We start from the raw sequence: 8,144 nt of genomic DNA, 5'->3' as shown, positions 1-8,144 counted from the left end.
GATTGAGCATCAGCTAGTTCCAAAACGAAGATGAGCCACAGGACCAGCCCGTCAGCAGCCAGACCCAAGACCAGCCCGTCAGCAGCCAGCTCCAGGACCAGAACAAGCCCGTCAGCAGCCAGACCCAGAACAAGCCTGTCATCAGCTAGCAAGTAAAGGAATATGAATGTCAAAAAATTGTGAAATTGAATGGTCTTCTTGCCCAAGAAATGAGCCACCCCTCATGGCTGCCAACGTGATAAGGATGCAACCAGGGCCAACACAGATGACAGTTTCTCATGTGCAGGACATCAAGTCTTCTTTTGATCTTTTCATCCCAGATTCCATTCAGAACATTATTCTGGATTGCCCTAATTTAGAAGGAGGGCGTGTTTTTGGAGAGAGGTGGAAGGAGATGGACCAAACCCATTTACATGCCTACTTTGGGGTTCTTATACTTGCTGGAGTTTTCAGGTCTAAAGGGGAATCCACAGAGTCCCTGTGGGATGCAGAAACTGGCAGTGAACCTTTCCATGCAATAATGTCTCTGGAAAACTTCCACATAATTTCCAGGATTATCCGCTTTGATAACCGAGACGACAGACCAGCTTGACGGTAGAGAGACAAGCTAGCTGCTTGGATATATAATATATAATATATATAATTGAATTTTCTTTTCTTTTTTTTTTTTTAATCTTTTTTTTATTACATTTGATTAAAAAACAACCAAAAAATGAGTAGCACTTTAATTCATAAATGTGATCTAACAAAGGTAAAGGGCAAATATTAACCATATATGCTGTTTATATTGTTTGTAATTGGGATGAAGTAAACATCTGTTGAGCATTTTAATGTAAAATTGTTTGATTGTGTTGAATTAAAAACCCCAAAATGCAGCGGGTCCATCAGACCCACGGCCACTGGCTGAATAACAAAAATATGAACACCACACAAGGGTTAATCTTGGCTTGCTTTTCCAGCCAAAAAAATGTGAAGATAGGAACAAAGATAAAAGATTTGTAACAATATCCTCAAAATGTTCAATTCTCATTGGCATACAAAGCTGTATTAAATCCAGGAAAAATGTATACAAGAGAAAACAATATTAAATAATTTCCTCCATTGTCTTAGACCTCAGATGATGGAAGTAGGGGTGCAGCAGTAGTGGTGACAGACAGCCTCCATTCAGTAGAGAGTAACATCAAGTTCAATTACAATCATCATTATAAAATTTGCTAAGAACTTTAACTACTTTAATGCTTTAGTTAGTAGTTACTTTTAAAATGAAAATTTAACAACATGATTTTGAATGATTAAACCAGTGATTTCAAACCTATTTGTCTTCTGATGTCTTACAAACAGAAGTGTGTAGTCAGAGGTCATGTTTCAGATGTCAGTGAGTTGTTAACAGCTCCACCAAACAGAGATTTTTCCTCCAAACTTCTCACCTGATTTCATTTTAATGAATGTTCAAATGATTAAACATCTCAGCAGAAATCAACAATTTGAGAAAAAGTCCATGAAGTGAAAACAGATTTGTGTACCAGAGCTTCATTTTTCTTCTTTTCTCTCCCTGTAATCGTCTGATGACCCCTCACATTTATCAGATGTCCCTGTATATAATACTGGCTATAAAGAAGTTTAAAGCAGCTCCATCTGCAGCTACAACAGTAACAGGCTGCTGACATACTGAGATTGGGGGAAACAGAAGTTAACACACAACAGGTCAGACAGGGATCCTGACACAATGGATGATAAAAAAAAAAATAAATCTATTAAAGTACAACACATTCCTCATTAAGGTAGTGGTGTCCAACCATTTTGTCTTCTGATATCTTACAAACAGCATAGTGTAGTCGGGTCACATTTCAGATGTCCCCGAGTTGTGTAACAGCTCCTCCAAACAGGGATTTTTTTTTCCCTCCAAACTTCTGACATGGTTTGTATTAATAAATGTTGGAATGATCCAATATTTCAGCAAAAAAACAAGGGTAAGAAGACAAATTCCAAAACTGACAAAATATTTGTGTATCAGAACCAAAGCTGGGCAATAAATCAATATTACATCTGTATCAGACTCGATGGCCTTCGATTTTGGATGCTGTGATATAGTCATATAACATGTTGTCTTTTAAAGGCTGCATTATAGTAGGTAGGTCTGATGATAACTTATTGAACAAATCGCATTGTGAAATGATTTTGCACCAACAATCATCCCTACAATATCATCACATTATCAAGCAACAGAGTATGTGAGTGCAGACCTGGCGTTTTAAAAGAGAGCTGAGCAAGTCCTCCAGAGAGCAGGAATTGGATTCTGAGAGAATATTACAATGTTTGAGTGTAAAAACAAGAAATCATTCTCTCCAATTGAAAAAGTGTCATCTTGATGTATTACACACCCATACAGTATATTCTGCCAAATTAAATCATTTTCTGAATAAGTCATTTCCAAAACAAAAAGAGAGAGAGTGAAAAATGTGGATTTACAGTGTACTAAATATTTGGTACAAATTGGTACAATTAGGAAATTAACTTTGTGGTGTCCTAAACTAAATAAATCACTCTAATCTGTTCATCTTAGTTGCATGCATTATCTCATGCTGATTGAGTCCTATTTAAAGTATTAGGGCCCCTTTGATTAAAAAAAAAATATATAAAAAAATAAATATCTCTTAAAAAATGAAAATGAAAGAAAATAGAAAAAAAGAGCACATGAAACACAGAAGTAGAAATCATATAACAGTCTACAGAGTTTGGATTTCATTACCAAAAGTAAAAAAAAATTGAAAACACCGTGAACTCACCCTTCAGAACACAGTTTGGAATGTTCATTATGACATCACAATGTGTTGATGATGTCACAGACATCAGTCAAGCTTCTGACCCAGCTCCATTCTACAGTTAGTATCAGCGTGGTGCAGTTGTTTCAGTCAGGATAATAAAAATGGACAATAAGCAGTCAGGAGGACTTTTCACCATCAGCAGCTCCAGTTTTCAGTGGAACGCTCCCAGTAGACACAAGTCTACTGAAGACAGTCATGTTGAGCGTGAGGAGGAACTTGAGGAGGAAATTGAAGAGGAAATTGAAGAGGAAATTGAAGAGGGAAGCCGAAAGGAAACAGAAAGATGCAGTGAGGAACATGAGGCTGATTTGAATTACTCTGAGGTACAGTATACGATTGTTATATTATTAATGATTATCAATATTAACATTGATTCTCGATTGTTTTTAAATTATTCCTTGATATCTATTTGATTCCACAATTGTGTTAAATTCTTTAAAATAAACAAACTCATGTAAAGAACGTGGACAACAAACTAATCATTGTTTTATGTTTCACAGAATACAGAATATGAAAATTCAGAGAAATCTGCTCATCAGAGAGACCTGGAGGAGGAGAGAGAAGCCAGAGCTGCTCTGGAAGAGGCCCTGAAGAAGGAAAGAAGAGCGAGAGCTAAACAGAAACGAGCCCTGGAGCAGGAGCGAAAAGAAGCCGATGCTCTTGCAAAGGCACTGAGGAAGGAGCGAGATGGAAAAAACACCCTTCGAGTTGAGTTGGAACATCTGAAAGGACAAACGTCTGATCTTAAGAGATCACAGAAAGAACACCAGCGCAGCAATGCAATGCTCAAAGCTAAAATGAGCAAAATGAAGGCTTATCTTAAGGAGGACGAGGAGGACATTGAGAAACTCCAGAGGGACCTGGCAGCATCCTCCGTTCAGCACAAAAAGGAAATGGCAGAGCGTGGTGAAGTGAGCTGTGCTGAAATAAAAGCACGGAATAACTGCCTCAAAGAGCAGCAGAGAATATGTTTGGAAAAAGACGCCAAAATTCAATCGATGCGCTCCAACATCCAGAAACTTCACGCTGATGTTGAAGCCAAAGACAGCATCGTTTCCTCACTGCAGGAGAAAGTGAACACGTCAGCGTCAGACCTCATCGTGGAGCAAACGAAGAACGGTGAACTGGAGAAGAACCACGAGGCTGCCGTCTACAAGCAGCAGCAGCAAGCAGAAGAACGGGATCATCTGACTCATGAAAAGCAGCTGCTGGCTTCTGAAAACAAGAAGCTGCGAGGTGATCTGGAGTCGGCGCTGCATCAGAGCCAGCTCGCTCAAACGCAGCTTCAAAAAGAGCAGGAGGCTCGAAGCGGACTTGAGGAAGCTGTTCAGAAACAGAAATCTCGGTTTGCACGAGCATCTAAGAAGATACAGACTCAAGAAAAGGAGCTCTCTGAAAAGACTCTGGCCTTAGGAAAAAGCCTGGCCGCTGAAACATTGTATAAATCTTTATATGAAATGGAGAAACAGCGATTTGAACAGCTGGTTTTAGAGAAGCATGCTGAAAAAGATTCTCAGTCAAATGTCAGTAACCAGCTGAGGGAGTTCTCAGAGCATCTGATGTACAAAACGCAGACACTGGAGACTGAAAGTGAAAATATTAGGGCTAAATTCAACACCCTGGAGACAGAATGTGACAGATTGACATTCAAACATCGCTCTCTCTCCGATCGCCTCGAAGAAGTGATGTCACAGAAAAATGATTTCATCTGTGAAAATCAAACTACGATAGCTAAGATGCAACGTGTGGTGGATGACCTTCAAGAACAGCTGTCAGAAAGAAAGACCATCCAGGCAAAACTGGAAGATGCCTTAAAAGCAGAGAAGACACGGAGCTCTGAATTAGAGCAGAGAGTGAAGGAAAGTGCCTCAGTGCTTGAAGAGGAGAGGAAGGCATGTGAGAAGCACTGCGCCGAGCTCAAGGACGCTTTGGCTGAGCAGACGAGAACGATGGAGGAGCAGCAGAAACTGGCCACGGCTCTCGCTCAAGACAGTTACTGTCGACTTCAGGACCAAATGCTGGTGGAGTCAGGATTTCAGAAGAGAGATATCAGGGACCTGGAGCTCCGACTCAGCCAGCAGAAATCTGCTCTGGGTGAGAACTCCAAGGTTCTGCACAGCCTGCAAAAGGACCACACAGATCTGGGGAAGAAGCATAGCAGCGTTAACTCAGAGTATCACGAGCTACTTAAAAGCTACAGCTGCCTTCAAATCAAATATGAAAGGCTGAGCTATGCACAAGGACAACTACCAGAACTCAGCCCACCTCCATTCAGAACAAATATTCTGTGAATTCTAACATCAGAGGGACATTTTCAGTCCCACTAACCCCTAACGTTGGTCAAATATTAAACAATAGAACTGCTCAAGTTGAACAAGGGTTAGGTAAATTTAAAACTAAATGAAGTGCAGAGAGGAAATCATTCAGGAAAAGCGAGCTCGGTTTTATGTGTTTTATTTCTGTGGGGTCCAGATCATGTGTGCGTGTTTAATTTGTTTTCTCCGGGTGCTCTGGTTTCTTAAGAAAAACAATCAGTGTTTCAAAATGTAAAGATATTTATTATCTGAAGAAATACACATATTTCACAGTACTGTTCCCATACTCTGTGGCATTTCTATCACTATATATCTGACAGAAAGCAGTGTGGAAATGGGGTCACGTGTCGGTGTCCCGGGACCACAACCGCTGAGTGTTCTGGGAGAGGATGTGGACCTGGAGGAGGACTACACCTTCCTGGACCTGGAGGAGGACTACACCTTCCTGGACCTGGAGGAGGACTACACCTTCCTGGGCGTCTCCATCCACAGCAGACTGAGTTGGAAGACCAACATCATCCTCTGCCGGCAGCGTGAGGAAGGAGGAGAGCTGGTGCTGCAGCTGCTGTAACCTGTGGGGGCCGTGTTCCCGGGCTTCCTTTCAAATGACCGCCCGTTTAGAGGAGTTGATCTCCTCCCTGTGGAGCCTGAACTCGGGGTGGGCGTGTCGATTCTGCGGGATCGATACTTACAGGCTCATTTGGTGTTGAATTTTTTTTTTTAGATATCGATAAATACAAAACGTGGGTGGCTGCATTTTAATTTTTCGTAAATTTGTCATATTTAGACTAAAAGTTGTTGCCCCGTGTCACATGACCGTGGGAACCAATGAGACACAAGGATAAAGTGAGCGAGCGCGCACTGCGCAGGTGCCAACTGCACAGCTCTCTTCCGCATATTGAATTTACGCGACATGAGCGGCGGAGAGAATGAAGAGGAAACGTGGTGGTGCTACTTTTCATCGGGAGACAAAAACACAGCAAGATGCAACGATCGGTTACCGAAAGGTTCCGCACAGCTGAAACACTAGTCACCTTTTTAAGCATTTAAAAACGAGCCTTCCTGAAAGCTCCACGGAGGCAAACGTCCAAGTCCTCAGCGTCACCTGTCCTCAGCGCCACCTGTCCTCAGCGCCACCTGCACCTGTCCTCAGCGTCACCTGTCCTCAGCGTCACCTGTCCTCAGCGCCACCTGTCCTCAGCGCCACCTGCACCTGTCCTCAGCGTCACCTGTCCTCAGCGTCACCTGTCCCCTGTCCTCAGCGTCACCTGTCCTCAGCGTCACCTGTCCCCTGTCCTCAGCGCCACCTGTCCTCAGCGCCACCTGCACCTGTCCTCAGCGTCACCTGTCCTCAGCGTCACCTGTCCCCTGTCCTCAGCGCCACCTGTCCTCAGCGTCACCTGTCCTCAGCGCCACCTGTCCTCAGCGTCACCTGTCCTCAGCGTCACCTGTCCCCTGTCCTCAGCGTCACCTGTCCTCAGCGCCACCTGTCCTCAGCGCCACCTGTCCTCAGCGTCACCTGTCCTCAGCGTCACCTGTCCCCTGTCCTCAGCGTCACCTGTCCTCAGCGTCACCTGTCCCCTGTCCTCAGCGCCACCTGTCCTCAGCGTCACCTGTCCTCAGCGCCACCTGCACCTGTCCTCAGCGTCACCTGTCCTCAGCGTCACCTGTCCCCTGTCCTCAGCGTCACCTGTCCTCAGCGCCACCTGTCCTCAGCGTCACCTGTCCTCAGCGTCACCTGTCCCCTGTCCTCAGCGCCACCTGTCCGACACAAGACGGCGCAGGACAGTTTTCAGAGAGGAAAAGCACATCCAGGTACAGATGGCTCAGTTATGAGCTCACGGTCATGTTTCTGGGTGTCTGTCTGCCCTAAATTCCAAAACATCTTTATTACAATCGAATTTTAAGGCCAGACACTACAAGTTAATAGACTAATAAATAAATGAATAAACTAACAGTTATCGCTGTGAAACTTCCACAGTTGGTTGCTTGAGGTACAATAGGAGAATAATTAATGAAAGTGTAAAGAACTTCTTTTCTAAAAACTCATTATTATGAAAAATCACATACTCATTTAAGAAAGTACGGGTGTCAGTATCGGTAAAATTCCATCTAAGAGTAATTCACCACCATCTCAAAACAACCGATTCCATTCAAACAAATAAAGGCCAGCAAAAAAATAAATATGGTTATGAAGTACGTACTGTAGATAAATACACCATAAAAAGGAAACATAAAGCTGAGGGCAGCAACTTCAATAAAATAGCCTCTTTCTCAGAGTTTTATTTTCAAAGTCTTGATGCCGTTTTATTGCTAATTACTGTGTGAATTTGAATATTAAATGATCTATTTATTCTGTAAGGGCCTGGTTTACTAAAGGTTTGTGTGTAAAATCACGTGCAAACTCCACTCCACCCGCAAAAAACTGTCCAAGCAGATTTACCAATGATGTGCAGTGAGGATTGTGTCTTTCAAATGTGAAAGATGCAATCCTCATTTCATTTGCCTGCATGCATATAATAATAATAATAATAATAATAATAATAATAATAATAATAATAATAATAATAATAATAATAATAATAATCATCATCATCATAATAATATTGGGCGTTTCTGCTTGAAGGTGCAAAATACTGGGAGGGAACATGCAAATACACACATTTAGCACCCACAATGACATTTACTAACCTGAAAATAGAAATCGGAGAAGTGATGAGGTGTGTTTTTTAGTAGGACTGAAAGGAACGTATTAATCAGGTGCACAGATCTGGAGAGACGGCTGCTCTTATTATGGAGAGAAGGAGACGTAGAGAAACTAAAGAATACGCAGTGAACGTGGTTTTACACCCGTGGAAACATTTTGGAGATGACAGAGGGAAAAATTATTCAGACATATCGTTTGTCCAGTGATGACATTTCTTTATTGAGTTATTGAATGAACTGAATGATGATTGACAGCCAACAACAGGGAGGAGCCACGAAATACCAGCATTGTCAATAC

The sequence above is a fragment of the Embiotoca jacksoni genome, unplaced genomic scaffold (assembly GCF_022577435.1).
Source record: "Embiotoca jacksoni isolate LCO1_2020_lvr unplaced genomic scaffold, fEmbJac1.0.p SCAF_4, whole genome shotgun sequence".
NCBI lineage: Eukaryota > Metazoa > Chordata > Actinopteri > Embiotocidae > Embiotoca > Embiotoca jacksoni.
This window is presented reverse-complemented; position numbering follows the sequence as displayed.